The sequence below is a fragment of the Corvus kubaryi genome, unplaced genomic scaffold (assembly GCF_017639235.1).
Source record: "Corvus kubaryi isolate FWS band 111438036 unplaced genomic scaffold, C.kubaryi_AGA036_p1.0 37397, whole genome shotgun sequence".
Classification (NCBI taxonomy): domain Eukaryota; kingdom Metazoa; phylum Chordata; class Aves; order Passeriformes; family Corvidae; genus Corvus; species Corvus kubaryi.
In genome coordinates this window covers 18,519,937-18,547,726 of record NW_024581136.1, presented here as the reverse complement: position 1 = coordinate 18,547,726, position 27,790 = coordinate 18,519,937, and the positions used below count along the sequence as shown (strand labels likewise).

The following is a 27,790-nucleotide window of genomic DNA, read 5'->3' as shown; positions in this document are numbered from 1 at the left end:
TTTTTTTAAATATTGCAAATTGCTGCAAATTAATTTCTCCAGTGGCTGCCAAAATCATCCAAACCCATCTAACAGTGCTACAGTTGTAAGAAACTATTTGGAAAAATGTTTTGCTGACTTTAGCTTGTTAACACTCACCAAATCTGATCTGTCAAATTCAAGCTGTTCCAAATACTGGAACAAAGAGATGAGAGAAGAAAGTTATCACAAGATGGAGAAGAGAAACTCAAACCTGGTAAATAATCAAAGAAAGAAAAGTGACTAAAAGTGTGACGTTCTATATTTGTGTTTTTCCTTTTGAGGGATTAGGGCTAAAGGATGAAAATGGTGGGATTTATACCTTATAAAGGGGAAAGAATTTCTCTTTGCTTTATTTAGACAATAAAACCAATAGAAACCAGGAGAGCAATTGATGTCACCAAAAGTTTTTGTCTAGAAAAAGTTGAAAAGGAAGGAGGAGGACTGGCAGGAAACTTTGTTCTTTGAGTTTATGCTCTTTTTAACCAAAGTAGGTTTGCTGATCTTTGTGTGGTTATTTCTGGTGCTGTGAAGTGATTTAAATATGATGGCATTTCTCATCTTTGCAACAGGGGAGGATTCATTTGACAGGTTCAGGACTGGATGTAAATGGATGTATAGGAACTAGACCTATTTTTGTCATAATTCAGAGTATTTGAAGACCCAATTCAGTAGCCCGGAGGTGGTTTAGTAACATTTAAAATCCAATTATCCTCCTAATCCATTGCTCTCATATTTCTGATCAACCTCTACCTTTGTCTTGTCTTTAGCATATATTCAGTCGTAGAAATCCAAGGGTTAATTGACTTCCTTTAATTTGAGTGTGCATAATGTATATATATTTATTTTGCTTCATCTAGTGCATTACTTCTCCTTCAGTTTAATTCACAACTTGAAAATTAGTACTTACTACTTTTATTTACTGATAACATTGCCAATAAATAATAAATGTTGCTACAGAGTAGAAGTTGTGGCTGCTTTCCACATAGATCACCTTTTTAACTAAAAACAAAGTCTTTGATCTTCCAGTGATATTACAGAGTTGTCACTGAGCTTTTCTAGGCAAAGGCTCTCTGGTTTTCCAAAGAAAAAATTAAATTCTGGATGAAAGTCACTAAAATTTAAAATGAATTGAGAATGCTGCCGTGTTTTCAGTTCTTGACACTAATGATGGCTTTTAAGCAATTGTGCTCCTCACTTAACACCGGGATATTGTGCAAGTCTGTAAGATATTTCATTCCTCCTTAGTTATACTGCAAATGTTTCCTAGCAACATGGTACTGGGAAGCTCCAAATAAAAGATTAAACCTTCCTGGGATCACAGAAATGCTCTCCCAGTGTCTTCCCATCCATGTTCCACAGGCAAAGCAGCAAATTCCAACCTTGATCTTCCCAACCTTGTCCTGTGACAGGGCAGTTTGGAAGATTTTCGTGCAGACCATTGGATGCAACTGATGGATATTTGGGATGGAGCTCCCACAGCCACACAGTATTTGTCTGTAAACTCTCAGCACTGGCTGATCCTCCACTCTGGGCTGGAGTCTCTGTTCCACTGGGTTCATTCTTGGATTTTCCTGGGTGATGGTGGCAGGATTTCAGCACTGCACTTGTACATACTGAATGGATCTGCAGTGTTTGCCATGGTGTCTCTACAGCTGGTTACTCCCTGTCTGCCTTTGGCACAGGAGGCTTTTATTTCCTCACTGATGCTCAACTGCTTGTTTTGATTCCTGGGAACTTGTGTAGCAAACATTGCACTCCCCCACAATCCCGAATAGACTGGGTCTGTATGAGACTGTCTGTGGGATGATATTTACTTTAGAGGTGGTTATAAATAAAAAAGTCAGGTTTTTTTTTTTATTTTCATGATCCATAGATGTATTTAACAGTGTATATTCTGCAGAACAGAATCTCTTAGCTGTAGCTGCTGGCTTGGGATTGCTTTTGCTTTCCTCAAAGGATGCTGCAGGGATCAGACAATTTCACAGCAGTCACTCCACAACCTTAACTCTTTTTACTCTTCTATTATTCTGGTCATTAGGAATATGTGAACTTCATTCCAAACTCTGACTGTATTCAACTTCACTCCAAACTCTGACTGTATTCAGGAATATGGCAGCAGCAACCCCAAGTCCCTCAAGGTGAGGGAGGAGAGGACAGTTTGGAATTTCCAGCAGCAATTTTTGATTCCAGACAGGAAACTCCAGGCACTCCACTGCTACCTGCAGTTCCTGCCTTCAAGGAGAGGAGGGAGCACAGAAACTTTCAGCTCAGCAACTTCTCATTCTCCAGTTCTGGAAGAGCCAATTTGCTTCTGACAGATGAGCCTAAATGGAGCAGAAGGGGCTGCGCCCTCAGGAAAAGGTCGGGAAGCACAGTCAGTGGGGAAGTCAGCCAGCAGTTCCTGGAGGATCCTGCTGTTCAGTGCTCTTTGCATTACTGGAGCACAAGATTCCCACTTCAGGCAGTTCAAAGACCCTGCTGCACGAAGCCTGAGACAGAGGAAAAACTGGAGAGGTGAAGGAGAGGTGGGAGGAGAGAAAAACTCTTCCCAGAGAACCTCTCCAGGGCCACCCTGATGTGGAACCTGCTGCATAAACTCAGAGCCTTGATCAGAGGAATTCTTGAGTCACAGGAATAGGATGCCATGGGATAAACCAAAATCTCCATTTCTATTGCAGAGCAGAATTCAGAGAAAAAGCAGGAATTTTCACAAGAAGCAGCAGGTTGGAAGACAAACACTTGTCTTAAGTTTATGTCCTGGAAAACTCTGGATAGGGTTTAATGAGCTCCCCTGGCTGCCACAGCTGCACTTCACCAAAGAGATTTTAAGGAAGAGTGGCTGTTACCTCACTTTCTCCCAGTTAAAAAGAATCTGAACAGATTCATCCTATTTCATTGAACCTACCACAGCTTGAAAAGAAAACAGTTGGTCTATGAAAATGTTGATGGATCAGTAGAAAGAACAGAAGACTTTGGAAGTTTCTTGAATTAGCCTTTGAAAAGGCAGCCAATTTTCATCTTCCTTTATCCAAAAACATATGGATGGTTCTGTAAGCAAAAAAAAACCCCAATTAATCTTGGTCTGTTTAGGGTATGAGATCCAAATGGGCTGAGATTGAGTCCTCTGAAATCTGGCTCATCAGGGATGAAACCTGAGGTTTTACTCTTTGGAAAACTTGCCATCTTGGGAGAGCTGGTATATTCCAGGTGTGCTGTTAAAAGGTAGGACGCAGAGAGGTTTTAATCAAACTATGATTCATTAAACAATAATCCTGGAGACTTGTTTTCTGTGTTTGTCATCAAAATTAGAGGCATGGATGGAGGGGGATGTTTGAAGTATTGGTGAGTTTTCCGGTACAAAATTGAGGGGTTTATTTTAATTAAAACCAAAGTTCCTTTTTCATCAGATAAAATTACCTGAAGTGAATTTCTAAAATTCCCATTTTTTTACCTCAACATCCCAAGGCAGGCTTGTTCTGGGGATTGAAATTCATGACAAATGTGGAAATTGGCACTTTAGAGTGTGCCTGAAGCTGATTATCCATAAGATGATATAGGACCTGCTGTACAAGGACATCACCTCATCACTGGGCTGCTCTGGGAAGTTTTACAGCAGTTTGATTTCATGGGAACTTTCATCCCATGTCTCCTGAATATCAAAATACATGTTGGGCTGTAAATAGATCTCAGTTTTGGATGTAAGTATTTAAATCCCTCAAGGCTGAGTTAATAAGTTAGAGAAGCTCATTCAAGGGAGAAGAAAGAGCCTACTTAGGCTGTCAATACAATTCACAAAATGAATTTTTGTGCTCTGTCAAGGGAATGTTGGAGTCAATATCTGCTGCACAGAAAATGTCAAACACTATAGGAGCATAGAGCTGCCTCTCTTGCACCATTGTTTTCAGAAAGGTGGCAACTCTGTTGCTTTTAAAATGACACCCACAGTTTGGAAGTTTGTTAACTTTTGTATTGAACAGCGGGGAAATTTAAGAATTTTTTCTTCTCCCCATTTTTATTTTTTCCCCCAGAGCATGGGCACATAGCCAAAAGAGCAAGGGTGTTCTGTGGTTGATATGAAAAAGACTGAGGCACCCAAAAGAAGAAATGACCTGAAAATGCAGGATGAATTTCCACAGGTAGCAAAGGGCTCGGGCTGCAGCACCACGCCCCTGATTCATGGTACCCTCACGGGGCAGAACGGATGGTGCTGGTGCATTGGAAGGACACTAGTGATGCAGAAATCACACCTGCCTGCAGAGGTGCACATGTCTCTGACTCCTAAACATCACACCTGTTAGGGATGAATGACAGAGGGAGAGGACTTTTAACTGGGAATAAAGCAAGCCAGAGCTGTAATAGGCTCCTGTCCTTGTGGAGGCCTTAAATTCGTCATTTCCTGAGATGACAAAGAGGAGGTGACAGAGATGAGCTGCCTCTCCTAAGCCAGGGCAGAACTGTGCTCTGCTGGACACCTCTGGCAGCTTAGGGAGGAGCACGTTTGTCTGGGATTTTGGAGTCCACAACCCTCTTTGGAAGAAGCTTGGGACAGCCTGAGTGGGATGCAAGCGTGCCTTGGGTGACACAAGCACCTCAGGAAATCTCTCCATGCACTGCAGTGGCACAAAACTGCCTCCAGCTTCAAGATGGAGTAAGAAATGTGTTCTTTCTGCTCTGTACCAAGGTCCCCTGTTTGCAGGAGCTCCTCTTTAGCCCAGCAGCACCTGCAGCTCCAGTGAGGGCCCATCCATGAGCACCAGGCATGGACAGAGCTGTGGAGAGGTCTGGAAAGAGTCAAACACCCAATTTTTGTTGTAATACATTTTCTCTTTCAAACTTCATCCCAGTAATTAGCAAAATCCAGAGTCTTCCCTGTTAGGATATCCTGGATTGGCAGACTGTGTAAGATTTTGGATAAATCATTTTTACCTCAGAAAATAACCAGTTGCATGTTCCAAACACCAGCTGTGGCTTTTGGGAAGGTCTGTGGCATTTCTTTCAGAGCTGGATACAGACACTTAATGACAGTTTGTCCTGGGAATAATGGCAGGTCTGTAGATCTGGAGAGCTGGGATCATCTATCACCTTCCTTTAAGGAATTCATTCTTGCTTTTTATGGTACAAAGATTTATCCTGTGCATGTTCAGCACTGTGCTCTTATTTCTGCCCAGTCCTTCCAAGTGCTGCAGAATGTGAATCCTAAAGGCAGTACTTAACATAACTGGAATTAATCCACACTCACACTGGGCTTTTTTCTCCACACTTTCTAGGATTGTGCCATTAGAATTTTTCTTTCTTGGAAATCTGGCCTTAAACTGTCTCCTGGAGTCAGAGAGGATCTGAAAGCCCGTGCAAGACTCTTTTTTCTCAGAAAGACAGTAAATTTCTGACGTTCCTCTCCTGCCTAACTCCTTCCAGTCCATCAGATATCACAAACATTCCTCATGTGCTTTTCTTCATCTTTTCCTCTTCTTTTCCCCACAAAAAGCTGTAAGAGCCAGTCCTGCAGACCAATTATCTGTCTCACTAAATTACACTGATCATTTGGTGCCTGGGTGTGCTCTCGGTTCACAAGGAGTGTGAGGTAATTGGGTTTAATTTAAAGCCAGGACTTTAGGTCAGGCTGCATTACCTCATCCTTGTCTGGAGCAGGGCTGTGCACATGAGCTGTTAGTGCAGAGCAGCTGGTGCTGGACACCTGAGCTGAGGTTTAACCCGCCTGCTCCCTGCTCAGAGGCCACAGGATCACTCCATGCCCATCAACGCCTGGTGGCAACAATGCCACTGAATTTTGCACAGTGCCAGGAACAGTCACAGTTTTATCTGACTTCCCTTACCCAGCTCAAGATTTTCCACTATGGCTCATCCACCTCCTTCAGCAAATTTTGCCGGGTCCTTAAGAAAATGAACAAGACCAACAGGGGGGGAAGTCCACCCTCACCTGGCCAGGTAGCAAAAGCAGCTGAAGTTTTCCCATTTGGACATTAGAAGAGAGAAGAGGAAAATTATTTTAAAACTGGGCTTAGTACACACTTTTTAAAACTTTATTTAAGGTTTTCAGCTTTTGGATCCAGGAGAACAAAATAGGAACCAATATTTTTCATCTTTGCCTTTCTAGGGAGAAGCCTTCAAGGATATGTGAAATTACTGGAATTCTTAGTTCAGCTCAAACTGGTTTGATGCCTGTAACCCCACAGATCACCCTCTCTGGGCAGAACCAGGAGCAAGGATTTCATCAGCCTGGGTGCATTTCATTTTCCTCAGGTGACTCTTGGCTGTCAGTCACTGAGGCACTGCCTCAATCTGGAATTCTTTGATCCAGGCTAAATCCCAGCAAGTAAAATAGCCTTTACAGGAGTCTTCTTCTGTGTGAACAGCAAAATCTTGTGGTTTGGGCTTGAAAAATTCACTGTGAGGTTTGGCATTCTTTGAATACATCAGATCCACAGCTGGATGTTATATCCACAGATAAATGACTTTATTTTCATTTATAATTTCTCTTTTGAGACAGGACTTCAAACTATGGCCCACGGTACTTTTCTTACTGTGACATAATTTATGTGATTCCAGCATTTTACATAAATAAATTGTAAAAATGTTCCTTAAAGCAAGATGCCATATACTGAGATAAGTATATGAGGTCTGAAAGAAATGAAAACTCTGACTTTCAAAGCCATACTCTGGTGGGCTGACATTTAACTTTAATTTTCTGCAAGTCAGTCAAAAATATGGACTCCAGATCCCATGGAAGGGGCAGGCAAGAACTTATGAGAGGGTCAAATAGCAATAGTTGCCAATAGTAAAATTTATATTAATATTTGCCCTCTCCAGCTCCTCCAGGCAAAGATCTCTCCAGTGAAGTCTATTTGAATTATATAGAGAAAGAACATGATTATTACAATCTAGAGAAACAGGTTAACATAAAATCACGAAGAGCTGTACTTACCCAGGAGAGGAGATAATGATCCTTTTCTTAAAAAAATGCCTAAAAACTGCAACTTAGTTTTGAAATATTACAATAACTTCATCTATTTGAAGGAAGAAAAAAAAAAAAGGAAGAAATGGTATAAAACTATTAAATTGTGAATTTTGAAACAACAGGGAAAAGCAACAACTTATTCACTCAAAGCCAGATAGAAAAAAAATTAACAAAAAAACCCCAACAACTTCTTACCTTTCAAAAACAGAGCTCTGCCTCCCCACATGAAGATATCCACAAGCTCCTCTTTCTGCTCCTTCTCTTCCACCTCCCCCAAAGTCCTCAGCGCCACCCTCCCCACCCCCAGCATCTGACACCTGCCTCCTCCCACGCCATCCCCGGCTCCATCCCGCATCCTGCTGCTCCCCTCAGCAGGGCCACGTTCCCTCGGCAGCGCCTGCAAGTCTCTTTCTCTGTAATTAACTTTAGTGCCGGAGGAATCGCCTGGAGCAATTAAAATTAGGAAATCAAACAGAGCAGTCCTCCAGATAACATTTACCAGTCTCCAGCCGAGTGAGAATGTCAATATGGCTTGATGGGGGTTCGTTTGGGGCAGAGGAAATGAGTTGAAAATCACAGAAAACCCCTGATGTTACCACAGCAAAACAATCTCTGAATGCACCCAGCAGAAGCAAATAAATCATGAGACGTGGCCTTTCTAAAGGTCACAAAATAACAAGTGGTTCAAGATTAATTGGTATTGGCACATCTATTGTAAAGAGAGGGGGAAAGTGATCAATGATCAAACGACACAAAGAGTCCCAGAAAATGCATCCATCATAAAATAATGGCAAGGTTGAGGGAGTGACCTCTGGTGTGAGGAGATGAATGCGAGAGTGGGGAGGAAAAGAATTATTGGAAATCGTGGGTTTAGGTTGGAAAATGGTGAGAGGGTTTTCTGGTGAAAATAATATGTAAAAAGAGCTCAGTTCAGTGGAGAGACAGAGTGTTAGTGAAAGGGAAAATGAAAGTTAAAACTTTCATAGTAAACTAGCAAACCTGAAGTGTTCAAAAAAACTCCTTTGGAATGCAGGGATAAAGAGAAAATACCAGCTAAGAATCATTATCCAGTGAAGCCAGATTCTGATAGATAAGTGGGATTGATTGTTCACATTTAAAAAAAAAAAATCAATAAAATGCATTCCCATGGAACTTTGAGAACTTTGGTTTTGGTTTTTGGTTTTTTGGGGGTTTTTTTTCTGTTTTGCTTTTTATTAATTTTGCATTTAATGACGATCCTTTACAGTGCCAGGGAATGTGAGCCCCTGAGTGGTTGCTGGTGAATCCTTATGGCAGTGAAGTCACAGCTGAATGATAAAATCCCCTGGGATTCCACATTTACTCACACAGAATCCCAGGATGGTTGAAGCTGGGATGGACTCTGGAGGTTCCAGCAGCTCGTGAGGAGATTTCCCTGCAAGTGACGCAGTGAAAACTTCTCCAGGCTGAGTTCTGCTCCCAGGTATCCAAGTGAGTAAAACCAAAACCTGTAGGAAACACATTTTGTTGTGAAGAGGGAAATTTGCACTTTAGGAAGTTTTCAAAGGGTGGTCTAAGTTTCTGTACTAAATTCCACCATCCCACAGCACTCACAAATATAACCCTGTCACTCCTGAAGGCATTTTCAGGAACTCCTTATGGGTCTTTAAGCCCTTTGACTGAGTAACTTTTAAAGCAGCCTGAGGTTTTAATCCCACCATTGTAAAAGGAAAGTATATACTTGGAAAATAAATAGATGGAGCTTGGAGCACCATGGTCTAGTGGGAGGTGTCCCTGCAGGATTTGGGATGATCTTTAAGGTCTATTCCACCCCAAACTATTCTGTGATTCTATAATAGCACTATTAGGATACTTACTCCAAATAGGCAGCTAATTCCCTCCTTCAGTCTTAATTAAGTTAGAAATAGACATTTTATAAAACACCAAACCAAAAGAAAGTCACAAACCAACCAATCAACCAAGCAAATGAACCAGATAAGAAACCACTTCTGTGGTTTTCTCTGATCACTGAGGAACATTTTCAGAAAATTTAGTCAGAGTCTTAAAAAGCCCAAACACCTGAGATGTGAATGACTGAGTGATATCCCATTCGTGCTTTGATCAATAAACACCTGTGCAACCTTCAGGAAAATCATTTGGTTCTGATATCATTTTTGAGGTAAGTTGCTCATACTTACAGAAAACCTGAAGACATCAATGAAAATGTTAAGCTGGGTTTTCCTCACAATGTGTGGAGTTGATGGGGGTGGGAATCTCAGGACAGGCATTTCCAGTTCCTGCAAGGGGCTGCTCAGATAATCACACGGAGCCAGCAGGGGAATTCCTCTTCACTGAGCTATCGGTGTGCACCTCTGAAGCATTGGCACAGTAGGAATTAAAGGAGAGGCAAGATTGTAACATCTTGAATAGAACATTTCATCTCCCTTTGATATCAGCTGCTTTCCTCAATCTACACCATTCTTCTTCCCAGATCATAATTCACTCCTTCAACACAGAGAGAGACAAGTCTGCTTTGGCCTAATTAATGAAAGAAGAGAATGTTTTTCTATTTACAAGCAAGTGCACTGACCACAAAATATGATTTTTCTGGTGTAAATTCCTGCTCACTTATCACACAACTAACCCACTTCTATCCCATTTCTTTCATTTCTTTCTTTCATTTGTTTCTCCCTTTCCATGAGGCAGAAGCATTTGCTGCAGTGATCACTGCACAGATTCCAGTCCACACTCTGACCACAGTCAGCGGGAAAAACTTCCTGGAAATTGTAGCATTATGGCTTATTAAAGACTTATTATTAATGATTATTAACATTATTAATCTGAGAAGAACAAGGCTCCACTGTATTTACCTGCCATGCCCGATGATTCACAGTGACCACTTTAAAAAGCCAAAAGAAGCTTGTGAAGACAGAAGAGGAAGGAAACACTTTATTTTTACGAAGTTCCAGGTCTTATTTCAAGAGCTACAAAATCTCTGTGCTGACACTGCCTGAGGAGTTTCTCATTTACCATCTCCTCATCCTCTGCACTGAGCAGAGACTGAGGCACCATCTCCTGTGTCTGAGTCAGGAATGTACAAGCACAGGTTAGAAAAGGGGGGTTGTTTTAGAGCCAAAATCTGGTTCACAGACCTTAAATCTCAGTGCAAGTTCTGTCTCAGCTCACACATCACAGCAGTGCAGGCTGGGGTCGCTGCAGGCTCTACACATTTCTTACATGAGCTTGTTCACCCTGCTCCTGGGCAGGAGAAGGCTCTTCCCATCATGAGAACTCCAGAAACCATTCCCAGCGTGAGAACTCCAGAAATCACCTGTGAGAGATGTGGGTGGATTAACGCTGTTCTGATATTAGTAATTATTGATAATAGAAGAATATAAGATAACATGAGCACCTGAAGGGGCTTTCAAGGATGGAGAGGGACCCTTCACAAGGGCATGGAGTGGCAGGAAAAGGGGGAATGGCCACCAGCTGAACTAGGGAAGGTTTAATGGGATATTAGGAAGGAATTCCTCCCTGTGAGGGTGGGCAGGCCCTGGCACAGGGTGCCCAGAGCAGCTGGGGCTGCCCCTGGATCCCTGGCAGTGCCCAAGGCCAGGCTGGACATTGGGGCTTGGAGCAGCCTGGGACAGTGGGAGGTGTCCCAGGAGGTGAAGTGAAATGAGCTTTAATGTCCCTTCCAACCCAAACCATTCCATGATTCTGTCTTTCATTTACAACAATGACTCTTGGTACCCAAAAGTGAATCCCCAGCCCTTCTCTCCTACATGTCCTTTAAATGACTGATGCTGGAAGAGTCAGACTCACCTGCTCTGAAGTCACTTTGATGTGTACCATGGCACCAGGACTTGGGTGAGGATTAAAGATTGTTTTCAAGAGAGGTTTGGAGGGGCAAAGCTCCAAGATTAATTTCTTTCCAGACAGACACCACCATGACAAGTTTAAGATAGTCTCCCTTCCTGCAGGACAAAAATAAACAGGAGGAGAAAAAGCAATAAAATGATTTTTTTTAACCCCAGCTAGTGAGCTGTATTATCCCAGGAGAGTTTTAGTGAAGGCTTAAAAAATATACAGAGTTTAAAAATAAACATTTTCCCACTTTTATTAAGTGAAATTCCCACTTTCAGCTGGGCATCCAATGGAAAAAGATGTAGGGATAAGGATTTGATCCAGGACAATACTTTGAGACACCTTTACAGTCAATGATGTGTAAAGGACACTGAATTTGGTTAATCCCCTTCCCCCATGTGGTGGGAACCATCAACAGAAACATGGGGAAACAGACTCAAGGTGCAGCAGGACAGGCTTGGAGTGGATATTAGGAAGAATTTCCTCACTGAAAGGATGGTCAGGCACCAGGACAGGCTGCCCAGGGCAGTGCTGGGGTCACCATCCAGGAGGGGTTTGAAGGACGTGTGGATGTGGCACTTGGGGACAGGGGTCAGTGCTGAACACGTGGGACTGGGCTGAAGATTGGACTTGAAGGTCTCAAAAGTCTTTTCCAGCCTTAACAATTCCATGATTCTGTATTTTCCTCTTGTTGGTGATGCAGCAGCTGGGTTTAGTGATTTTTGTTTATTTTAGCTTTTTGAGCTTTAAATCCGCTAAAATATTTTTTGCTTTAGTTTGTGAGAGTATTTAGGGGCAGTGCTAAATTCCATACTGGCTTTTTTCTCTTTTTTAGGGTAACTTTCAGACCAAATTCAAGTTTACAGGATCCCTTTAATTATCTCCACACTAACAGGCTGTTACAGTATTAAAACGCAAGCACTAAAATCCTACTTGATGCAAGATAATTTTCCTATGCAAATGACTTTGGTTATGAGTAGATAATTTATAATCATAAGTACTAAATTCAAACAAACAAAGCTTGAGCATTCCAGAGTGCAGTGGGGAATGGAGACTGCAAATCATTGTGTGTCTGGCTTATAGGAAAAGGTTGGTCCCTTTATTGCCTTTTCTTCCTGTTTCAGACAGGCTGAAAGCAATTAAAGAGAATTCAGGGTGTAATAAAGGAATCCTACCCTGCTCGTACTTAACAGATATTCTGGAACTGAAGTATTTTTGAACTACAATTTTTATCTTTTATTTTAATTAAACTAGCACAGTTCTGAAAAGAAAATTCCTCTGCTAGGAGGATTGGAATTGTGCATAATGTATAACTGAGTACTGATGTGCTCTTTTTCCAGCTGCGCCTCAAAAAATTGGTTTTTGGTTTTTTGGTTTTTTAATTTCACTTCTTAATTTTGTTGCATTCGCAAAAGAATTTGTGGTAAAATCTTTTAATTCTGAGAAATTCAAACTTCACCTCTCAGATGTTCTCACTTGCTGCATTATCCCTTGAAATCCAATCTGTAATTATTTAGTAGGAACGTTACCAGGAGCCACAAAAGCCCTTTTTTTACTGTAAATTATTCAATTGGTAAGGGGATATAAAGAGCATTATTTATCATTTGGAGCCTTCTTTGCTGTAATTCAGATTATATTCATCTCAAATGCACTTATCAGTCAAAGGGAAAGCAAGAAAAACCAGGTGTGACCTCTCTTAAATAAATCTTACCTTGTGAGTCTGAAGTCACACTGCTTTGGCTTTTTCACTGTTTTGATTTCCAGCACTTTCCATCATGGGTAGCACTGGTACAAACTCCAAAAATAGGAACCACAGATCGTTTTCATTTCTAGGGAAAAAATAAATCACAGAATGGTTCATAACCCACGATTTCACAGAATGACAGGATGGGTGAGGTTGGAAGGCACCTCTGGATTTCCTCTTATCCAATCCCCCTGCTCAAAGCTCATTTAACTAAAAACCTCCTTTGCTACAAACTTTATTTTCCTTCTTTCTCCCCCCTTAGTGCAGGACTTGCAGTTGCTCACTGTGTTTATGCAACACCTTTATCATATCTGGAAATCACTCCAGAAATGTTGATTTATTTCCTCTGGAAGAACAGAAATTCCTGGGCAAGAGGAAACAACCAGCTGTCAATCTTAGGTTTCAGTGTTTCTGTGTAAAATTGACGACTCCACCTCTCTGGGCATGGACCACCTCTGTCCTGTGGTACCCTAAGGATTTCTACCTTTTCAAAACTTACACTAAAAGATGACAACTACGCCTAAACTCGTTCTCCCCATGGTGCTGCTGCTGCCTACAATGCCAACTGAGAAAATAATTTTAAGAAAGAATCAATTAAATATGCAACAAATGGCTCCACATCCAAGAGTCATTTAAAATACTGATGATTGCCAACTGTTACCAATCTTCCCTTAATTTGAAGCAGCTCATCCACAGCCTGGAAACTTGGAGCTGGGAATTTGCAGTGACCAAATATCCATTGCCTCGGAAAGATGTGCTGGGAGTTTACACAAGCAGCAAACAGCCCTCCCTGATTAATATATTGAGACTGAAAACAAAATACTCTGTAAATTACCCACAGGTTCCCAACTCAAATCCATCTGCTTCCTTATGGCTCAAGTGGTGGATAAAAAATGAAATTATTTACTAAATCTAAGAGGAGCCACAGGGCAAGGGATGAAGTTGGTTCATGAATCTGCCCCGTAAAACTGCTTAATTAAAGGTGTACTTGGCCTCCAGATAAATTCTCAATCAAAATATTCTCCAAAAAATGTAAACAAAACCCCCAAAACAAAGCATTTGTGCTCTATTCAAAGTTTTCTTCCAGTAGAAAATGTGTTTAACTCTGACCTGGCTAGAGGTAAATGAGAAATTTGTTAAAAGTTCTGTGATTTTGTGAGAAGTGTCTAAATTTAGTACCAGCTACCACTAATTTTAGGTGGTTTTAGAAGCAATTTTTTATTTCATGGATTAAACATTATCTAAATGAAAATTTAAATAGAGTGGGGGTGTGGGGAAAAGACAGAAAATTACTTTCAAATCATAAATATCTGGTTCCTGACTTTTTGGTGTTCATACAACTGTAGGCTTGGGAAATGGAGAAGAAATGCAAGATATAACTTGAAGTTAATACTAAAAAATCAGCAAATAATCTGTAAAGGGTGGCTAAACAACAGTTTCATCTCTGTGGTGATAGTCAGAATATTTTTCTGAGGCTGTGTGGGTGCCCCAAAGTCTGTGTTTAATATTAATAACCACGTTGTGGTAGGAGCACTGTGGAGAAGGAAATCAAATGGGGGCTGTGTGAGAAAGGTCAGGACAAAACCCAACTACTAAATACAAGAATAAAGTTTAGCAATAAACTCCCTTTCTTTTTCTTGGCTTGAGAGATACTTTTGTAGCTTCTGTTTCAAAGCAAAAGCACAGAGTTGGTGTTAATTCTTCACAGAATCACACGTAAATGTTGCCTGTGGTGTGGTTTTTCTGCTTCCCCTTCTTTAGAACCACAGCATTCTACTGAATTTACATAATATATGTGTATATTCATATTTCTGCATGTGTTGGCTTCATTTATGCAAAATAAACAACTGAAAATATACTGGTTTCTATTTCACATTACCTGGCATAAGCTGCAAGCCCTAAAAAACTTTTTATGTGCATCAGGACAAAGGCAAATCTTGACACAAGGTTCATGTGGTGACTCCAATGAGAATCTGTGGGTTTAAAAACCCCAAAGTCTTTTCTTCAGTCAATGCATTTGGGGTGATAATTAGAAAATGAAGGAAAGAAGAGGATTTATTGGGATTTCCACCAGCCCATGTCAGTGTGTGCACTGACACACTCTCAATAATTCAAACTGAAGTTTAACCCTCTGATGTGTGGTGACAATTGGAATTTCCTGGGCCAGCGAGGAGGTGAGTTATGGAAGAGGTGTGTGTGTAAAAGGGCTGTCAGTCTTTTCACCCCAGGCATAGGAATACCCAGCATTTATTTTCACAGAAATCAGGCAGGAGCAATTGTGTGGCCTGTGGGCATCACTTTTCCCACTCCAACAGACTCTGCATTTTTGGGCACTTCCCTGAGATCAGTGTTTTTCACCTGCCCTTTAGCAGAACAGCTGCATCAACATTCCCTCCATCCCTGCAGCTCCACCTTCAGGAGTGTGAAAAAACCATTCCCACCAGAGCAGTCTCTGCAGGTCCTGAATGAGGCAGAACTGAAAGAGAGCAGAATGGATTGTCTAACAAAAAAACCAACATTTTGAAAAAATATATCCTTCATATAGTTCTGCTAATACCAGAGGAGAAACATTACAGGTGTGACTTAAAGTGCTCAGAAGAAGCGACGTGAGAGCTGTTTCTATTCAGTTTCTACTCAGAGCAGTGTGAGCATTGAACATTTCTGTATTTTTTTTATCATCATTCCACACCATCTGTATCCACCTCCGTGAGGACTGTGCATAATGAAAGGCTTTGCTGACTTCCCACACAGTGGAACGGCCTCCTTGCTATTTAATGCAGAGGGAGAATCCTTAGGGATTGAATTTCCCATCATCTCCCATCATCTAATGCCTGTTCTGATCCCAGTTTCCTGACTGAGCCAGGCAGGAGTAGCTCACGATGGAAAACCTCAGTCCCACTACCAGGGACAACAGCAGATCCAATATCCACACACCTCCCTGGGCTCCCAGGAGTGCAGAGTGATTCACAGATAAGGACAAATAAATCACTCCAAGCAGTGTCTAATGGTCATAAAGATTTAATAAATAAAGATAAGCCACCAGTTAAATAATTGTAGTCATCAATATTTTGCACATAAGGACAAATCCTTAATTCCTTCATTCCCTTTCCCCTCCCAGATGTGTGGCTGCTGTTTCATTTGCATTAAGATTTGCAAAATACCACAAAAAGAGCATTTTAAAATAGCATTTAAAGCTATTTTTCTTAGGCAAAAGAGATTCCAGGAACAAGTCAAAGTGATCCTTTTCCTTCCTGCATTTTAGGAGCTGTCCAAGGCTCACGGTGCTTTAATCGACCCAAGTTCAGATAATTCAAACTCTGAAGCAATCCATGAGCACTAAAGACCCCAAGCCCAGGCGCCTGTGTTAAATATTCCTTTAAACACTTGATTTTAGGGCACTCATGTCTAAATATTGGCTTTAGTTCCAATCTAAACCATCTCACCTGAGCTTTTAAAGGTGATTTAGGAGGTGAATTATGGTTTTAAAAAGGCTGGTGCAAAAGTTTAACTAATTAATCAATTGGGGGTTTTTTTTATAGCAGGTTACTTGTGCAGTCTGTTGCCTGCAAATGATTTTAAGGATTTAAAGCCATGTAAATTGTGTAAATCACGCAATTTAAGGAATCACAGCAATAAATGTGCTGAATCTCCCCTTTCAGTGGATGTGGTTGTTCAGATTTTGGATGAGGAAAATTGCCACAAAATCAAGTTCAAATTTCCCACTCTGGGTTCACCAACCCAGAATAAATCAGAAAATCAGAGAATCATCAAGGCAGGAAAAGAATTCCAAAATCATCAGGTCCAACCTTCAACCACATGGCCACTGAACCCTTTTTGTCTTAAATCCACTCATTATCACAATGTTTGAAATTCATGCCACATCTCCTGAAGCTTCTTAAATGGGAGTCCAGTGAAGAAAAAAAATAGAGGTTAATTCAGGGATCAGCATTTCAATAATGTAAAACAGAATTTAATTTGTTAAACTTTATTAACATATGCCATTATGCCTTGGATTTCACACTTAATATGTTTTCAACGTGGTTAATTTAAGAAAAATAATTAAAGTCAACTGAATAACCTTAATAGCTGGTAGTTGTAGAACTGAATTCGTTTTCTCTATTGCAAATTGAAATATAAAGCCCATCTGTTTTCCTCTGAAGAAATTCCTGAAATTACAGGGTTTTTTAGTCAATTTTTCTCTGTAATTAAAAATTTAATTGACTTTTGTCCATTTAAAAAATTAATTTTAATAGCAAATAGTTTTTAGTAATAAATAATTTTAACAGTAAGTTTACTAATATCAAAAAACAAAACCAAACACCCACCAACAGGAAGGAAAACTGAACACGGATAATTCTTTCAGATGTAATTGTAAAATTAATATGAATATAAATTAATACCATTGACTTCCACCAAAGAAGTGGCTGCACAGATTTTTATCAGCTTGGAAACCCACGTTTTCCATGCCTGGCCTTTCCGAATTTGCTCTTAATAAGATGCTGGAACTTCTGCATAAATTAACCATGGAAACAGTGGAAACAGCTCTGGCTTATGGCACATTCTTTAGAAAATATAAATAAATATATAATATCATGTGTGTGTATTTGTGAGTTGATATCTGAGACCCTGCCTGGAGAAGTCATAGATAATTTATCTCACAACACCCAAATACAGCAGATATCTCAGATTTTCCATTCCTTTCTACTTAATGCCAGAGTAAATTAGAACTTTGAGTCCCCACATCCCCAGAGCTCAATTAAAGCCGATGTTTGAGACGCAGATACTGAAATCAGTTTGTTCGTGCAACATTCCAGCCCATTTTCCAAATCAAGCAGAAGGCAATTTATCCCAGGCTCTGTGCTCTGCATAACAAACTTCTCCTCTTTGTTTAACAACCTTGTCTTGAAAACAGCTGGGTCTGGGGTGGATTTGCACCATATCAGGGACAAGAGGGCCCAGAAAGTCACATTCTGTTAATGCTCCGAGTAGGCTTTTATTGCTCAGTCTATCTCCTGTCTTCACACTATATAAGGATTTCATCTAGTTTGTTTATTTGTATATTTTTTAATGGTTTTCTTATTGATTTATTGATTTGGTCTATTTTATATATTTATTTATTTATTATTATTATTTATTTTCGATTATTTGAAACTACTGCACTCAAAAATCCACAGCTTTCTTTAAATGGGTTGTGTTTAGAACACTGGAACTATAAATTCCTTCTCTAAATACAAACCCAGCACCTTTATTTTTTCCTCTTTTTTTTTTTTTTCCCCTTCTCTCAATATCCTTGTTGCTGGTAATCAAATCTATGTTCCAGCAGATTCCTGTGGGAATCCCTCTGCCACCTTCCTGGGAGTTAATCAGCATCTCCATTGCCTGTGAAATGTTCCCCAGCATGAGCATGAGGGGATGATCAATAACTGATCAACAGTCAACATCTGGGGACACCTGGCAGGATGGGAGGTGGTGCCTGATGAGAACCCAACCAGTGATTTGACAGTAATTAAGGCACTGCTTTTACTCAGACAGAGCTCTCAAATAACCCTGGTTTCTATTTGTGCTAATAAACTTCCGGTTTCATATTTCACACAAACTTTCACGTTCATATAAATACCACTGACTTGAAAAACACCGTTGATCAGCCCCATCTAAACAAAACAAAGTCACATTTTCTCCTGAAGGAGCTGCTGACAGTTTCACCATTTCTAAAGATGCTCATCTTAATCCAGAAACATTCCTTTTGCCTTTCACCAGTTTGGACAGTCAATGCTTTTCAATAATAAATATAAATTGCATTCTTTTTGCAGTATTATTAATGAAAATTATATTCAAAAAATACTCCCAGAAGAAGCAAAATTGAACTTTCCAAGTCTACCATTCTAGCAGTGTGTTAAGTAAGGATCTGTTTTCAATCTATGACTCTCTTGGATCGTTGCGGGGCAAGATTTGTGAAACAAGAGCTCTGTGGTCCACAAAATTTGTTGCAAGAATGCAGGTGTGTCTTTATGAAAGTCTTACTGTCAGCCCAGGGATCTCATCAGAGAAATATAATTATTTTACACTGAAAAAAAATCCCATATAAAAATATGAGACAATATATTAAATGATATTTAGACTTAGTAAGAAAATTTTCTCCTGTCCTAGAGGGATAAAAAGAAATACTAACTATAATTCAGAATTTAAAACCTATTAAAAGGAAAATTTTAACCAACTGGGTCACTGCAATTTAATCTGAGTTTCAAGAAGAGGAAAATACATTTAAACTTTAAAAGACTGTTTTGGTACAATTAATTCAATTAGACATGAGAACAGGTGCAATAATTTATGAGAATATTAGTATGAATAAGGGTAATCCACTTTAAAAAACAATCATTTTTACAATTGGAAATACAGTTTTAAATAGCTGTAGATTTTCAAAGAAAACAAAGTTTACTTACTTTTAAAAAATCTGAATCAGTTTCAGAGTAAACCAGCACGAGTTTCTGGATTTATTCCATGTTTCTGCACAGTCATTGAAGAAAAAAAGCTGGAAATAACTCAAAAAACATAAGAAATAATTTTACTACTTCACTAGTGATAAAGACATGGATTAACCAGACAAAATCTGTAGAATTTTTGTTACACCTTTGCAGAAATCCTGACAGTTAACTGAGAAAAATTAATTATCACCGTACTTATCAAAGGAGTTTCGTGTGCAGTGTCATCTTCCTGTGAAGGATGGTTTTTATCTCGTTATTACTGCAACAAATGCTTACAATATTCAATAAAATGTCCTTGGTATTTTGTCTCCTTTTGGAGGCTGGGGTTATTTTCTCTACTCAGAGTCGAGAGCTCTGCAAAGCAAAGGGTCACTGACGCATCCTCGGGTGTGAGAGCCCTGGACACATCCCAGGCTTTCCAGGGAAACCAACCCAGAGCAGCCTCTCTGAGGTTATCTGAACTGTTATGCTGGGTTTTCTCCACCCCACTGGCCTCTTGGGGTTTATTCATGGACAATAAGTGACTCTAAAGCCTCACTCTAAACCAATGATTTCAATCATATCAGATAAATTACTGTTTTCTCCTCCAAGTGCTCCTGCATGAGTTGATATACAGGTAAAGCTTGTGGCTCAATCTGATTTATTTTAAATTATCAGGTGATCTAGAAACTGAACTAAATATTTACGAGCTGCCAGTGACAAATGAGAGAGGTAATTCATTTAATAACAGCAGTGAGTATCAGATTTTTGCTGTATTTCTGCAGCAGAGCAGTGAAACATTCACTGGGACTGCAAATTTTGGTGTCACAGGGTACAAACAGTGGCTCAAAGAGGTCCAAATATGGGCCAGAACAGAATGAAACTCAACGTGGGGCTATCACACATCTATTTCATTTTAAAAAATCTGAATTTGTGGTTTCAACTCCGAGTTGAAATTAAAAAAAAAAAAAAACAGACAAACAAATAAAATCCAGCTAAGTTTCTACAAAGAGGAAGTTCTGGAGCATCACCTGTCTTGGAAAAAAAATAATTATATATAAGAAATTTAACTGAGCCTAGAAGGAATTGATAACTTGTAGCTGGAACTGAGAGATAAAAGATTTAAAAGACGCAATGTTTGAGGAAAAAAATGGGCTGGAGAGTTTCTGTCTCAGTGGAGTCAGATACAATGTTCCACCAGAGAAACCCCACACAGGAACTTTGTTTTAATGAGAGGATTTCTCCGTTCACTCCAGTAAAAGGTTTAAATATAATCATTTTATGACTTTATCACTTACAGATTCCATTAATAAAAGAATGAAACAGAACTTACAAACTTGCTGAATTATGAGTTGTGTTTGACAGGGAAGAATTTGTGTTCAAACCTTGGTTTCCAGTGGAATGATCCCATTACTAAAATGAGCTTTATTCAATATACTTCCTTTATGTTGAAAATGACTTAACTTTTAATTGAAATGTATAGAAATATATCTGAAAAAAATATGATTATCATATATATTAACTTCTTAATTAGTCCTTCATAATGAATGTAGAGAAAGCATAAAATTTCAATAGCATGGATGTTACTAGAGACAGTATTTTATTGGCATCAATGGAAAAGTCACGTGTTGAAATCCAGACACTTTCCCTGTCAGGAGATAAATCGCTTTTCATACCTCAGTGGTATTTAAACCTACAAAAACATCTCCTTATCAGCCAGTTGTGAAAGAGCAGGTTAACTCCAGCTTTTCTGCCACTCAGACAAAAGACAATTATTCGTATTTTTGTTGCCTTTGTAATGTTTTTGCTGTAGTATGAAGTATTGAAGTATTGAATTTTACTGCTGTTTGTAACCCTCTCTCATCCCTTTGCTCTAACAACTGTTTGAACACTCATTTAAATGGAATTTTGGGGATCAACACCAACAGGAAAGTGCAGCAATGCATCCAAAAAACAGCACCAAACTCTAGACACACAGGGCCAGGAGCAGCTTCACATTCTAGAAAGCAAAAACGTCACATGAGAGTTCATCACATGAAAACCAAGTTTTCCACATTTACTCAGGACATTATTGTTTGGTTCATACAAATGATTATTTGTACAGACACAGTGAGCAACTCTCCAGGGTGACTGCCTGGAGCTGAGAAGGAAACAAGATTTGTTTGACAACTGAGCCCCTTTTCAAGAGTGGCCAAGGAAAAGGTTCAGGGAAAAACACAAGTCTCTCATAGCACAGAACTGTACTAAGAGAGACACAGCTGTGGAGAACACAGGAGGAAGCTCTGCTGACCTTCAGGAGTTACCTGGTTCCTGAAGCACTTCCACCACGTGGGTTGTAGTGGTCAGGACTGCAGAACCAGAGGAATCCCAAAAAATCCCTGTTCTCTGTTCCTCATCAATCCTGTCCTTGTCTAGAGATTAAAAACCCAGCCTGCAGCTTTAGGGTATTGAATATCCGCCATGGATATTTCTGAGGAGACAAAATTTCTCCTGTGCAGGACATGCACTCCCCACCATGCTGCCCAACCACCTACTGGTTGTTGTCATTTACTTATTTTTCCTTTTTATTAGAAGTATTTGGGCAGAATATTTGGTTTAGAATAAAAAAATCCCCAAATGTGGAAAAGTTATCACTGGGTTCTGTCCTGTTTCATGGCCTGAATTAATCAGGAAATCAAAACCAGATGAGACCTCATTAACATTTTTGCAGTTTTGATAAAACCTCACTGATTTATTCATTCTGCATTGTGATGTTGCTTTAAAAGCCTGTGAGACTGAGGTGGAGTCATTCCCACCATATGGGGTTTTTAAATTATTTATGTATCGTTCTTATATCCATGGACTTGTTAGTAAAGGAATTAAATCCTCCTGTTCCAACAACCTTTAGTAGTTGTTACATCTACAAGTCATTTGTAGAAACCTGGACTAGCTTGCTACAGAATCAATGCAATAAAATGTCTTCTGAAATTAAATATTCTCTAATTCTCCAGTCTAGTTGCACATTTTAATTATGACTCTAATGAATTGTAAACGTGACATCAGAATTCTCATCTGACACCAAGAATTTGGATTTAATTAAAAAAAAATAGAATTATTCTAAGCAGATGTGTTTAATGATCACGGTGCTATTAAAATATGCACTCAAGCTTGCAGAAAGTACATAATCTCAGGGTATATTTACACAATGTTCTCCTTGTTTCACTGGAAACTGTGCTGGTTTCTGACACTGAACTAGAAACGTGCCTCGGACATCTTTAGGCAGGTTTTAGATTGGCCAAAAAAAGGCAAATTTAGTTGAAACAGGAGATTTTACAGGTCCTACTCATATTGCAGGCAAGGCGAATTTGGTATAATTTAATCAGGCTTTGGGTTTTCTTTCTTCTCCTCAGCTCTTGGCCTGGACAAGAACAGGGTTTTCAAATATTTGCGTTAAAAATGCTGCGGCTGCTCCGGAGATGGGAGGGAGGGATCAAACAGAAACACCTCAGTGAACAAAAGGTGGATTTTCCCACACGTTCTACAGAGACTGCACCTAATCTCTGGCAGGGCCAACCACAGTTCTGTCCCTGCTTTCCCTTTGGGAATGGGCCTCTCTGAACAGCCCAGAGCTCCTTGAAGGATGAACAGCAGAATCTTCAGTGCAGGTGGTCATTGCAGGAGAGAAAAGCTGATTAAGGCACAGAGTCATCAGCCTCAGCCAGCCTGCAGGACAAAATACGTTGTGTTGCAGGACGGCTTTGAAAAATCCTTTCTGTTTAGAATAAATGCTTGAGAGTGTGAAAAATGCTGGTCAAATCTCTGAAGATCTGACTTAGGTGGAACTGAAATCACTTCTCTTCATGGGAAATAACTCACAGTCACCTAAGTTTTGGTAATTTTTACTGTATCCAACCAAATATAGGAGGTTTTAAGAAAATCCCACCTCCTCTGGCCATGCACATTGCCTTTGCTTCTCTCTTTCTTCATCAAAAATATCTGTACACCCAAAGGTACAGACATAATGGATCTGAGCAATGACCTTGAGAACAGAACCATTAGAGATGCACAAATTGAGCAATGTTTTTAATATCCCGAGAACTGTGATGGGTAAAGTAAAAATAAATTAAAGTTTAGAGTTTATGCTTATTTGGGGGGAAAAGAAGAGAGAATTCTCATAAGTGGCTAGAGACAAAAATAAATGATGTTTAGAGTTAATGCTTATTTTGGGGAGGGGGTGGAAATTGGCTAGAGACATATCAATTACTTATTTCCAAAAATTACAAGAGGGAGCTCATTTTGAGAAAAGAGTAAAATTTGTTCACATTTCCAAAGTATTATTCAAAAACTTTAAGCCCCATGAAGTAAAAATTGATTTTTGTGGGGTCACTGGATTGTGTGCAAGTCGGATTAAATGTATTCTGTAAGAGTTAACTGTATTTATAATAAAGCCATTTAAAAGTATCTGCCATGAAATTCCTGTGCCCTTCAGTTCCTTTTTCCTTCAGACAAGGGAAGGGGTTGCTCATTTTGCAGAGCTGCTGGGTGCCTGAGAGAGGGAAGATGCCTTCACCAGCGCAATTAGCTTAATTACCACACATGTATAATGACTCGTTAAGAGATGAACAGGAGCTTAAAAGGAAAGGAGCAGAGTTTGTGGTACAGCTGGAACAACTTCCTTCAAAGAAAACAATTTGGGTGGGCAGCACTGTCTGATACAGAAGGAAAAGTCATTTGGACTCTTTACCATTGCTGTAGACACTGCACATAAAAAAGGTCATTTTTTAAAGAGACAAACCACATCCTTGAGCCATAATTTTTCTCGATTCCCCCTGCTCAGCCTGTGAAATGCAAGTAATTAAATTCCTATTGTTCTGCAGCCCGGAACCCACAATGAATTATGCTCTCAGAGGGTTTATTTTTCATTTGGGTTACTTTGCATCGCTGTAACTGGCAGGAAATTTCTGTGAGTATCTCCCTAGCCCAGGACAGTGGCTCTTCTTTTAATAATGCACACGATGGTTCCGTAAGAAAATGTTCTCTTTAGCACAGGAAGTGTTGTGGCATTTCCCATCTTGAGTCACAGGAAGGTCCCTTTGTCTGAGTCTATTAGATTCCTCATTTAACAAAAGCTTCCAGCTCAAGCTTGAGAGAAAGAAATCAAATCAGACAAGATGACAAGACTGTAAATTAAACTCACAGATTGAACAGAAAACTAAAATTGGGGTTGGGGAAGGAATTTGATTTTAATAAAATAACTTTAGATGTTAAAATTGTCAATAAATTCCTCGTCCTTCTGCAAGGACCATCTTCCAAACTGGAAGGTTCAGTAAAATCAGTCTTTCCACTACTTTGTTCCCTTCCCAGAGTCAGTGAAAACAGGTGCAAGAACTGAGAGCATTACTTAAACAATTTATATAGATTGGATGAAAAATGTAAATGACTGATAAAATTTTAAAATCCTATTTTATTCCTAACTTATTAAGCCTGTTCTAAACTTTTCAAATTTTTCAATGGCAATGGAATATATTTTAAAAAAATAAATAAACCAAAGAAAAATTTTAAAAACCCAAAGAAAAATTTACTTTAAAAGAGAAAAAGTATTTTTCCATGCTTTCAAATGCACTTTTATGGGAAAATTAAAAATGTGATAGTAACAAGAAGATAAAAGTCTTTAGTTTAGAAGAAAATGTAAGATTTTTAGGCAAAAGCCCATTTGAAATGGCAGCCACATTGGTTGGATATTTTCTTACCTTGTGAATTTGATGAGTTGGCTTTTCAGTTTGTATTGCAGAACTTGGATGCTCATTTACAACCTGTTTGTGAAAAGAAAAATTAAATAAAGGCATCCTTTTATGAAGCTATTTGGATCAGTCAAAAGCCTCAATGAAACAAAACAGTAAGCTGATTTTTGGGGTTTTTTCTGGAACTCTTAATTAAATATTATAAGCCCAGATATAAATATTAAAGGGAGCACTGTCCACACAGTGTGATCCATTCAAATACACTGAATTTCATGCCCTGGTTTCTATATTTTTCTTCTCTCCAGGACTAAGAGGTCATTATTGTATCATTAACATGAAGTGTTTTAATGAGAAATTAAGTCATAAATACCTTTAAAACCTGGACTTCAAAATCATCCAGATGCTTTTCAAGTACAACTCTCCAGCTGCATTTAAGAAATGGTTTTCACTCCATTCCCATTCAACTTCTCTGTTTCCTCTTTATAATGGATTGGAATAATATCCATTTCAGATCTGTCACGTACCTCTATAAAAAGTCAGATTTGATCTCCAGCTCAGGCTTTGGAGATGGTTCCCTTTCTCTGCTGGTTATTTTATCTGACTGTTTCAGCAATGCAGAGCTCAGATTGTGGCAGCCAGGGTGATAAAGTCCTGGGAACTGGGAATTGTCAGGCTGATTTCTGAAAAAACATCTGATCAACTCACCATTTCCTCTGCATGTGTTCAAAATAATGGCTCAGAGATTGCCATAAATATTATCAGGAGGACTCAGACAGAAAAGTGAAGCAATGTCACATAAACTCTGTAGAAAAGCACCACCAGTAAAAGGCATTAATTCAAGAATCTGCACTCTCTGACTGTAAATCATAGAAATATTCCCTACAATGTATAGAACGTGGGAATAAGACTAATTTTCTCTTGATTTTAATATAAACTCTAAGATCTGCAAAAAATAAAATAAAGATTAAGTAACAAAATTATTTCCATTCCTTCTTCCTGTGACAGCTTGGAATATCCCTCTGGGGTCCCAAAAAAATTGACCTTGGAGAACACAATCCCGAGAGGTTTTGTCCAGCTGAAAGGGGAAGGGGAAATCCCTGTTTCTGTAGGTTATGGATGCTGGAGAGCAGCAAAATGCATCCCTGGAGTGGCAAGAAGCTCCAGGTCCTCCTGGGGCCACTTTTGTCCCCAGACAGAGCTGAATAACCCCAGTAATTCCCCTAAATCATCACGGGAACAGCTGAGAGCAAAGAGGGCCCCTTTGCCATTTTTTGCTCTTAGAGAAAAATGACTTTGATCCCTCCCTAATTAAAGAGCACAGGGCACTTCTGGGGCGAGTCCTGGGCTGGTGGAAGATAACTGCAGACCTGTTCTCTGGGCATGCAGAATAATGGAACTCTGCTGGCATTTATTTAAAGCAGTGATGAACTCTTTGATCTCTTTAATCACATAATCCAGAGAAAATCATTCTTGACCACTCCAAGAAAAAGTTCCAAATGATTCGTACTCGACTGCAGAAGATTTGTTTTAACCTGATTTGCCCTAAAGACACTCTGCTTTCAGCTTGGGAAGGTTTTTTAAACCAAAAAAAAAAAAAGGTTAAATTCATTTTCATTCTAATTTGTTCCATTTCTTTTTCATTAGCTGCTTGCTTGCTTTTTATAATATTAGAAGTGACTTAAACTGAGCTTTAGCTGGAAAATTAAAACTATTGGGATCAGCTCTTTCAACTGGACTTAAAGTAAATTATGCTCCTCTAATTTTTATATATATATTTTTTTTTTAATTTTTTTAAATGCAGTCTCTGATACACCAGAGGATTTAAAGGAACAGATTTGAAATTATAATTATAAACTGAGGCTTTACAAGTGGAGACCACCAACCTAGCAGTAGGGTTTGGATGGAAAGTGTATTTGAGGAAGCAGAGTCCCCAGCCTTGCTCCTAACAGAGCAGAATATCACAAAGATAATATCTGTAAGGAGCATCTGTGGCAGTGGCTGAGCCTTGCTTAAAATTTATAAAAATAATTTTGCTTGCTTGTTTGTTTTCTCATTTGTGTCTTTTTTATCAAGTTTCCAGAGGAAGAAATTTTAATTGTTAGGAGACATTTCTTCAATATCTGATTCAATCTCCAGCTCATTTCACTCCCACCCAAGGTTTTAGGAATACAAAATTTAAATTACTGTATTTCTTTCATGAGTATAAAAGTTTCATAGCTCGTAAGCGTCACAAGAGTCTTCAAAATTTGAGAGTTATTAAGGTCAGTCATGAGAAAAAAAAAAAAATAGAACCACTTTTTCCTGGTGAAATATTAAATTTATTTCATGAGAAATATTTTTTATTTATTACCACCCCAAGAAGAGCTGGCAGCTAATAAAGCACTGAGGAGCTCTTCGTCTCTCCATCTTCCTATGTTGGAACTAAAACTGTTGCTGGAGGGGTTTTATGCATTCAATAGAAAAGCTTGGAAGTTGCTTTAGAGAACATTGTTGATTTAAATGCCTAAAATATTTTACTTCTCATCTGTTAAAACAAATTTGCTTTCCTTTCCTTTTTACTTTCTGTCTTTGCTTCTTTGTTTCTTCTCTGAGTTAAATGTATTTTCTGACATGTTCTAACCTTTAGGATTCCTTAGCTGTAAATAAGCATTTTACTTCAGAATATAACTTTCATCCTTAACAGAGTGATTACAGATTAGGGTTGATTCTTATATAATTGTCCAAAACACAGTGGTCTTGAACTGCTTTATTTTTGGTCCTAGTTCAACAGGTTTTATAAGTCATGGATATCCTTTAGGTGAAAAATTCCCTGTGATTTTTGTATTTTGTGCAGGTGCAGAAGCAATGCCTGAAACCACAGAATCAGAGAGCTGTTAAGTGAGAATTAAATTAATTGGTGCAAAACAAGACATCACTGATGAAAACAGGCATTTAGACAAGTGAAATTCCAGGAAAACTGCCCGTATGTGAAATGAATGGAAGATGATGGAAGATGGAAGATGGAAGATGGAAGATGGAAGAT

The 27,790-nt window shown here is 39.1% G+C and overlaps 1 long non-coding RNA gene across 1 annotated transcript in view; it reads right to left on the bottom strand.

Annotated features, from left to right (window-relative positions):
* LOC121671145 overlaps positions 1–25,971 on the bottom strand; it is a 46,744-nt gene extending 20,773 nt beyond the window's left edge. Inside the window, exons 1-11 of the long non-coding RNA XR_006018403.1 lie at positions 25,139–25,971; positions 24,778–24,840; positions 19,028–19,126; positions 14,946–15,063; positions 12,555–12,672; positions 10,802–10,953; positions 10,129–10,307; positions 9,175–9,348; positions 8,344–8,484; positions 6,965–7,046; positions 139–3,069 (exon numbers count right to left, since the gene is read on the bottom strand). This is a non-coding gene — a long non-coding RNA (uncharacterized LOC121671145). The remainder of the gene's footprint in view (positions 1–138; positions 3,070–6,964; positions 7,047–8,343; positions 8,485–9,174; positions 9,349–10,128; positions 10,308–10,801; positions 10,954–12,554; positions 12,673–14,945; positions 15,064–19,027; positions 19,127–24,777; positions 24,841–25,138) is intronic.
* Between the last annotated feature and the right edge of the window lie 1,819 nt (positions 25,972–27,790).